This window comes from Ostrinia furnacalis, unplaced genomic scaffold, assembly GCF_004193835.3.
Source record: "Ostrinia furnacalis isolate ACB-3 unplaced genomic scaffold, ASM419383v2 OfSCF7615, whole genome shotgun sequence".
In the NCBI taxonomy this organism is placed as follows: domain Eukaryota; kingdom Metazoa; phylum Arthropoda; class Insecta; order Lepidoptera; family Crambidae; genus Ostrinia; species Ostrinia furnacalis.
The window spans coordinates 344574-354376 of NW_021137854.1; the positions used below are offsets into that span (position 1 = coordinate 344574).

The following is a 9803-nucleotide window of genomic DNA, read 5'->3' on the forward strand; positions in this document are numbered from 1 at the left end:
TTAAAATGTCTGTCTGTGACAGGTATAAGGTTTACAGTACTTTACAACTAGAATAAAATTATGCATTTTTGGCTGGCTGGCTGTCACTTAACAAAAAAAGTTAAAGGACATTTTTTGTTTTTCTTTTCCGAATAAAATGATCTTACTTAAGAATTTCCCTAAAACTTTTAGGCTAAGCACCACCTTATTTTAACTGTAACTTTAACCATAATCGGTGTTTTTTGTATGAGTTTGACAGACTTTTGAAATTTATTTCAGTTAAAGTAAGATGGTGCAACCCAGTCTAAACTATTGTTTACATACGGAAAAGTTTAGATCGTGATTACAAAGCTTAACATTAATACACTGCAGGCCAAAACAAACAGTCATATTACAACGTTGTATCCCAAATACCACAATGATAGTGCGTTTACGTTATTTTAATGCCATGTAACCCTACACTCAATTAAAACCACTTAGTGTGAGTTACTATCGTGTCCATTAGGATTCCTTCAATGCTCGGCAGTGTTGTTGCGACGTCGACAGTTTTGTTGTCGATATTATTGTATCGAGTGGGCTGTAACTTGGGTCGTAACACCGGGGAATGTCTTTATGAGCCGTCATAGGCGTTTAACATGGCTCAATCGGACTTTAGCTTAATGAAACTCCAAAATAAGCAATCATGTTCTCTCGAACAATTGCAATATTTTTAACCAAACAAACCCCTGAGAAAAAAACTTTTCACAAGTAATTTTATCCTTTTAGTTATGAGATCAAATTAATGGCAATTTCTCATCATAAATTAATTTTGTATATTAGATCCTATTATTATAAGGCCAGATGTTATTTTTGCTTAAACAGTGTTGTTGTTTAGATAATAATTAATGTTGTCGTTAATACAATAGATTCTTAAAATGCATTGTCGATAGCCGAATATAGACAGACATCACTATTGCCCGTGATATACACGGAGTTATTTAAATAATGCATGAATACATAAAAGGAGATAGTATTAATGTTTCTGTTCAGTGGACTCGTGGTCGGAATGAGGATAATCGTTGTTTTAATTTAGGTACAGATGGCGCATCAAGCTTAACGCGGCTTCGTACGCGTGGTTCCCGTTTTACCTTAGGGGTGTTCGTTGCGTTCTTAGTGAGCACCTATGTTCTAAAAAGAACCCCCATGCAATATTTGAGACTCCTAGCACTTGTAGTTTCTGAGATTTCGTGATGAGTGAGTCAGTCAATCAGTGACCTTTCGCTTTTTGATATAGATTTGTAATGCTATAGCTATAATGCAATGAACATGTACCTGTATTGACACATATTATAGGCTTTATGTCTTGTTTTGGAACGTTACCACTTTCTTGAAATGTTGCACAAAATTAACAGTCAAGCTTTGGATCTTGCAGAGAGCTTCTTCTAATAAAATATAAATACATAAATACATTAATCACAGAGAAGATTTAGACGAATATAGCCATTTTTTGACTAACATTGTATTCCTAAGAAGTTACTTTTCCTACATCAAACCAGGCAGTAATCACTAAAACTGACGACGTTTTGAACTAACAGGTGAAAAACCAGGCAGTAATCACTAAAAACTGACGACGTTTTGAACTAACAGGTGAAAAACCAGGCGGTTATCACTAAAAACTGACCACATTTTGACCTAACAGGTAATAACCACTTTTCATCTAGGTCACAATTTTACTAGGTAACGGTTTTAGGTATCCACTATCGATTGTACTTAACTTATAACGCTGTCAAGTGCGAGCGCCATTGCATAACTTGCGAGCTGCACTTAGCGCGAGTTTGGAACTTTTACTCACCTCCAGTCGGTTCTAAATATTACTAACACTTAGATGTATGTTAAAAGTAGTTTTTGGTTTGTTTTAAAGCATTTTTACATGTGAATATGAAATGGCATTCTTTGATGATCATTCGCTGTTTGGATTTGAATGAAAATTATGTCTGAAATTACAAAATTTCGAGAGCTTGTAATACTTTGGTTTTCTTATCAAAATGCTATTTTGGATCATAGCATAAAGGAATTTTCATAAGCAGAACAAGACAGGTATTTGACCGCAATCGCACTTGATGTCAAGTGAGCTATGAGATGCAGTCTAGGACATGATACATAAATCTGTCCTGTCAGTGCATATTCACTATCGCCTTGTAGACTCCTAAGATATTGCTGCCGCTGGGAATCAAACCCGAGACCTGGTCTACGTATACTCGTATAGTTACATAAGTACCACTAATCCGCAGGCCGCTACCAATCGATCAACGTAGAAATCATTGGGGGAGGCCTATGTTCAGTAGTGGACGTCCTATTGCTGAAATGATGATGATGATGATGATGATGAATCCGCATAGACGTCTTGACTTTTTAAACCTGCAATGCTCTAATAACTCTAGGATAAAGTGGAGATTTTCCTAAGACCGCGTAGACGAAAACCTAAATTATACATCTGCTATGTAAACGTTTATATTGCCTTCAACGCGACTTTCACGAGCAACCATTCGAAATACACTCTCAAACTGTCACCGTACTTGCCGAGACTCGAACCTAGCGAAAATGGAATCGTAAGCATATTCACAATTTTCACCTGCGACACAATCACGCCACGTCAGGCGTACGTCGCCGGCACAATACAAAATATCTATTATGCCGCCGGTTTTCAGTGCCGAAATGAGGTAGTTTCTATACCTGGTAGATTGGATCTTGAATGTTTTGATAGACTGTTGTGAGCTATGAAGAAAGGTGTCACTGAATATGTAATTCAGGAATTATCTGATCAAGTTTAAATTGTGAAGTACTTATTGCGTGTTATCAAATGTCATTAGGTATATCATTACTGAATAAAGCTATAATATTCTATGTTTCCACTAAAAATAATCATCCGAGGGTAGTTTGACAAAATATCAATCATCAACAAGCGAAATACAAACATACCATTAGGTATTGACTAATTATAGTCAAATAGTTTTCAAGTTACGAGTACCTACATTAAGGCTGAGTTGCGCCATCTAACTTTGACCGTAACTATGACGATAACCGGTGTTTTTTGTATGGAGTTTGACAGTTTTTCAAAGTTAAAGTAAGATGGTGCAACCCAGCCTAAGTTTCGTCTAGTTAATATAATTGTCGGTTAGTAACTCGTATTATTAACGTTCATATATATTATCGAAATGTAATTTTAAGTAAAACAGTAACCAAGAGACTGTAGTTCGAGCAAATTTCAGTGAAACCTACCAAACCTATGTAAGACCACTAATGTACCTGGAATTATGCAAATAAAGAAATTTGATTTGATTTGATTTATTATTAAACATTAACCCCCTTTCCTTACTAATAAAAAGTTACACAGTTGTTGAACACTGTTTTAAAATGACATTTTCATACTAAACGTCACTTTAAAACACTGTTGAACGAGCGTGTAAGTTTTATTAGTAAGGGGGTAAATATTTTGGTTAGCAACCAATAGGTACCAATAGTTGAATCTTCGTTTAGTCGCTAAAGATCCGAATTGAGTAGCAGATGACTATTCGTTCCTCAACCGTTTTGCGTATCGATCGTCGTAATTGCATTACGGCGGCTTTGTCCCCACGCGGGGGCAGAATTAAGTTATTGTCAGTTTATTGCACTAATGTGGGGGCCGGTTTGACACCGTTTGCTCGTCTAATTGCCGAGCTCATTGTTTAAATGTCTCAACCAAGCTCCAATAGTATTTGTCTCCGTATTCGACTTGCCAATAACTTTTGGGTATACGTATTCATTTTGTATACTTTGGTCTTCACATAGAAAGACAATAAAATGCGATGTTAAACTTTCATGACCTAAGAACTAGAAGAACCCTTGGTAAAATTTACACCCGAAACCATTATTTTTACCAAATTTTAGTGTTTTATTTTTCATAAAAAATTATAGTGGTAGCACTATTTAAAGACTAACTTACCTAGAACCTACTAAAAGCCAAGCAGCAAATTCTGCTCCTACTGGGAATCAAACCCGGGACCTCTAGGTCTGAGACAGATAATTTTAACCAATCTAGGAAACTATACACTGGAAGCGAACCCTAAACTTGAGAGTTATGTTAGGGGCCGATTTGACATCGTTCGCTCGTCTAATTGCCGAGGAGTTCACTTTGAATGTCTCAAGCAAGCACTGGCGAGTGCCAATAACATTTGTCTCCGAATTCGTTTGAGTCGAAATACCACGCTTTAAATGGGCGTTGAAGTAAGTAAAACGAAATTGGTATTTTTAACGCAATTTCGACTTTTTGCAACGAACGTCAAAAATAAAAAAATAAAACCGACTCCAAAAAACCTACACTAAAACGTAGAAAAATAATTACTAATTACCTACTTATTTATTAGGACGAATTATTAATATTTATGTAGGTATACCATGATTGATACTTCTGGAGTCGGTGCCAACTTGCCAAGATTATGAAACATGTAAAGTTTGCCTGCACCGACTCCAAAAGTATCAATCATGGTATACCTACATAAATATTAATAATTCGTCCTAATAAATAAGTAGGTAATTAGTAATTATTTTTCTACGTTTTAGTGTAGGTTTTTTGGAGTCGGTTTTATTTTTTTTTATAATATTTTACTTATTTCTTGCTTTTTAGTTAACTAATTATTACCTTGATGTTACCACTGAAGGTAGGCAGTAGGTACACTGAGACCAAAAAAAATTGGTTCATAATCGGCGGAGATATTGCGTATAAAAAAGTTCATCCCCAATTTTCCACCCTTGGGGGTGAAATATTTTCTTCAAATTCGCATGAAACCACCCTTTTGATAATACCTATTCAACAAAAAAATAATCGTTCAAATTTGGTTTATAATCGGCGGAGATATTGCGTATAAAAAAGTTCATCCCCAATTTTCCACCCTTGGGGGTTGTTTTTTTATTATTAAATTTAAATGGGACCACCCTTGAGGTATTACCTATACGCCGAAAAAAGATTTGTTCAAATCGGTTCATAATTGGCGGAGTTATCGCGTAACAAACATAGAAAAAAAAAAAAAAAAAACATACGGGTCGAATTGAGAACCTCCTCCTTTTTTGAAGTCGGTTGAAAACTTAGGTAGCCCTTTAGATACTTTTCAGATATCTTCTTGTCTTGAAAACCTGAAAACTCTGGGTCTGTAAGCTGAGTCCTTAGCGCTATGAGAAAGTAACTGATTTCTACTGACTCGTATCCTACTGATTTCTACGGATCGCCATCGCGCACGCAGGGTTGGTTTGGCCGAACCTATAGTAACAAAGGTCTTAGATACTACAAACTCAATTATAAGATTTAGCTATATGAATATTAAATTAGCAAAACGTTGTCTGTATTGTAACTATTTCGTTTAGTTTAGCAGCAATGCTATCGAAGGATGAAAGGTTAGCCATCTTTTGTCTCTGACTCATAAGGCTCGGTAGCTCAGTGGTTAGAGCATCCAATTTGCATTGTAATATGGAGGTCGGAGGTTCAAATCCTTCCCGAGCTGAATATTTTTTTTAAATAATGGATAACTATGATAATTTCTGAGCGGTTTATTGTACATCAGGCAGGTGTAACGGGACGGACAGTGACGATAGCCGAACGGTGAAGGTGTTGGACTGGCCGACTCGTGATCCGGGGAACGTGGGTTCGATCCCACCGCTCGACTATTGATGTCAACCCACTCGAATACAAGTATACAGCTAATCACTATGGGTTAACAGGATTATTAGTAATTTGATTTTTTTAGAGGTTTTTTTTTAATTAATATGAAAATTAAGTTTATCCATTTCAGTTAGCTATTAGGTACTTATTATTATTCTTACCATGAGTTAGTTGTAAATGACAATAGGTCGGTATTTGCTACTAGGGATAAGTGACATAACACGAGCGCGAGGGGTGTGTGAAGGGTACGCTGTTAGTCGCCATTTTCTTCACATGTTAATTAGATTTTAAACAATCACACATATTACAATGGAAAGTAAGAAGAAGTAAGAATAAGTAAGTAATATTTGAAGCTTCAAAGTATCCACTTTAAGAATTATAGTACCTAAGGTTTAGACATATAATAAATTAGTGAAATTCCAGCAGAATATCACAAAGTGGCGTAATACAAAATGAAACTTAAACAGTTACATACAATTGACTACTAGCGTATGTATGGTCAAAATGTTTTTTCGGACAACCAGCAGATGGAAGATAAAAAAAAATAAAACCGACTCCAAAAAACCTACACTAAAACGTAGAAAAATAATTACTAATTACCTACTTATTTATTAGGACGAATTTAATATTTATGTAGGTATACCATGATTGATACTTCTGGAGTCGGTGCCAAGATTATGAAACATGTAAAGTTTGCCTGCACCGACTCCAAAATTATCAATCATGGTATACCTACATAAATATTAATAATTCGTCCTAATAAATAAGTAGGTAATTAGTAATTATTTTTCTACGTTTTAGTGTAGGTTTTTTGGAGTCGGTTTTATTTTTTTTTATAAAATTTTACTTATTTCTTGCTTTTTAGTTAACTGATTATTACCTTGATGTTACCACTGAAGGTAGGCAGTACACTGAGACCAAAAAAAATCGGCGGAGATATTGCGTAAAAAAAGTTCATCCCCAATTTTCCACCCTTGGGGGTGAAATATTTTCTTCAAATTCGCATGAAACCACCCTTTTGATAATACCTATTCAACAAAAAAATAATCGTTCAAATTGGTTTATAATCGGCGGAGATATTGCGTATAAAAAAGTTCATCCCCAATTTTCCACCCTTGGGGGTTGTTTTTTTATTACTAAATTTAAATGGGACCACCCTTGAGGTATTACCTATACGCCGAAAAAAGATTTGTTCAAATCGGTTCATAATTGGCGGAGTTATCGCGTAACAAACATAGAAAAAAAATAAAAAAACATACGGGTCGAATTGAGAACCTCCTCCTTTTTTGAAGTCGGTTGAAAATGATGTATTTTATGAATCAAAAGATCGTACTGATTGCAAAATTCATAGCCGTATGTGTAATTAATTATTGCCTATTAATTATTTGACAAAAACATCCCAGAAGTGGGACAAATGACGTTTTTCCGCACAGACCCTGCATCAAAACTAAATTGAAAAGTTTATCAAGCCGAAGCGAGCTCAAATTTCGTTTCGCCCCGCATCGCGTAATTCGCCATCGGCGTACCCTTTGTGACGTATAGCTTGGTTCACGGTACATTGCGTCACAAATTGCTATATGTTGGTCCCGCCATATAAATTGACAAGGAATATTTATATTGAAGAAATGTAATGTAACTGCGAATTGTTCGGAAAGCTGTGTTATTAAGAACACTCGAAATTAGATTAATTTATGTGTAGGTTCAAGTGATAAGCATTAAATTAAATTTCAAATAAGTACCTAAGGCTTAATAAAACAATTTATAGAGTTAGGTAAAGTTGACAGTACATGGAGCTACTTCTAGAGATTTGTTGCAAAAAAGGCGTTGAACTTCAAGTTCACATCAATGAAAACCTAAGTAGGACAAAAAATTGAACTTCAACTGTCGTGTTTTGTCGCGCTTCAAACGCTTCAAAGAAAAAACTTATGAAAATATTTAAAATATGATCATTATGACTTACTGAAAAAGTTAAATGAAGTTCTCTTGTAGACAATCGTGATTTACCTGAAAACAAAAAAAAAACACATTAATTTAATTTTTACAGTCCATTAATTGTGAAGTTCGCATTGGGAAAGTTATTTTAAAGTTCAATTAAAGCTGTACAGACTTTTAGGGTTAAAATGTCTTGGATCTAAAAAATCAATCAATTATTAGTTACCTAGGTACTCAAAATTCTACTAATTTGTTATCACAATGTATTTTATTATATGTAGAAGCTTTGTAAATATCCACTCGTATACTTCTTAGTTGCTTAATGCGTAGTCCAATTTTGTTACAATGTCTCCGTAGTTAGATTTTCATGGAATAACAGAACCTAATTTTAATCCTAATGTAGGATCCTAAAGGTTTTGCTTAAAATGTCAACGCTCTGTAATTCTGTATCACCCTAGCAACGCTAAAACACACATTTTAGTATGAGTGCCTTTCGTTACGACTAACAAGTAAAATTAACCTTTCAAGCAGGTACGTAAACAATTATTTTACGTTTTATTTCGGGACATTTAAGTTGTTAACATAGCTATAGGCCAGATTTCGGAATTGAGATTTTTGGCTGGAACATCATCATCATCATTTCAGCCACAAGACGTCTACTGCTGAACATCCGTGCGATGTGGAAGTCATTGGGGGAGGCCTATGTTCAGCAGTGGGCCTCCTGAGCATGCTTTTTGCATATTTTTTCATGGAACTGGAGTTAAAAAAGCAGACGGATCAACGACAAACGCAGCAGCCCCAGGAGTTACAATTGCGTTACCGACTTGACTAATAGTCAAATATGAACTTATCAGTTAAATTCAGTGTTGAGTCGAAGATGAGCACGCTAAGTTCCAAATTTCAATTCAGAAGGCATAATCTATAATAATATATAATAAGCATAGTCTAGCAAAAAGTCAAGTTTAGTTAGCGTATCTATAAATGGTTTTTTTACAGGGGTTCTAGGGGTATATTCACATCGGTATGAAGCGAGCGATATTACAGTTAAATAATGAACTTAAACCTCAACTCGTCGCTTGCCTCTCTAACTGACGTGTCTGACATTTTTTTCGAAACTGAGTTACCTATCTATACCATCTTAATCAATTTTGCAAGACGAATCGATCTGTCTAATCACCTGAAAATTTTGCAAAATGTCAGTTATGTCAGTTAGAGAGGCAAGCGACGAACTATGCACAACTATATTTTAATTAATTCATATACCCGAAAACCTTGAAATCTCCTATCAAGGATAATTATTAGTTTATTAGGCTATTCTACTAATTGCTGGTTCAATTGAAATCCTTTGTAGTCGATAGAAGGCAATTCTACGTAAAATGGCTGTCACTTGTCCAGCATTTGTGAAATCATTACTCAAACGTTATAAACAGTCATTGGTTTTGAAAATAATAAAGCCTTCGTAGAACTAAGAGCAACCACGTAATAACTGGCTATGTACTCAAACAAGCGAAACAATAATGGCTGGGTTGCACCATCTTAATTACTTTAACTTTGACAAACGCCAAAAATCTGTCAAACTCCATACTAAAAACACCGGTTATCGTTATAGTTACGGTCATAGTTAGGTGGTTCAATTCTCCTAAGCTTACACTACATTATACGAGTACTAGGTAGTAACACAAACATATTGTATTGTTACATTTTACATCTATCTACTCGTCATACATTTTAAGATTGGTCGTTGTTATTTTATTCCATTCCATAAACCAGCCAATAGGGGCGGAGCAGTAAAGAAAAGTATTGCAAAAACGGAAAATATTTTCAAACTATTTTCACGCGTACGAAGTCGCGGGCACATTTAGTGTACACATAAATTAATACTTCGTGTAACTCGTACACTTTTAAGTACCTACAACGCTTATCTTTTTAGTTTAATTCAATGCAAACGAGTTTAGTGAATTTCAAATTGCTTTAGGCAATCTAATTGAAGGTGAGATGGGATTAACACGCTGTTTGCTCTAAGTTATTTTTGTTATATTCGCTCAACTTCGAGTGTTTTCGGAGTTGTTTAAGTAATTAGAACTTTCTTAGTGTTCTATTAAAGAGGTTAGTGCTTCTGTTAGCGATTATGTTTGTAAGCGTCATTTTAATTAATTTGTTTTTTTTTTTTTACTTTCATCTGCTGAACTAATTGACTCGCCACGAAGCTGATACCTTCAAG

At 35.1% G+C, this 9803-nt stretch overlaps 1 non-coding gene across 1 annotated transcript; it reads left to right on the forward strand.

The window, feature by feature from the left end:
• Positions 1-5414: 5414 nt before the first annotated feature.
• TRNAA-UGC (transfer RNA alanine (anticodon UGC)) lies at positions 5415-5492 on the forward strand. Its single transcript is given in 2 exon segments — positions 5415-5451; positions 5457-5492. It is a non-coding gene; the product is annotated as a tRNA-Ala (tRNA).
• Positions 5493-9803: the final 4311 nt, after the last annotated feature.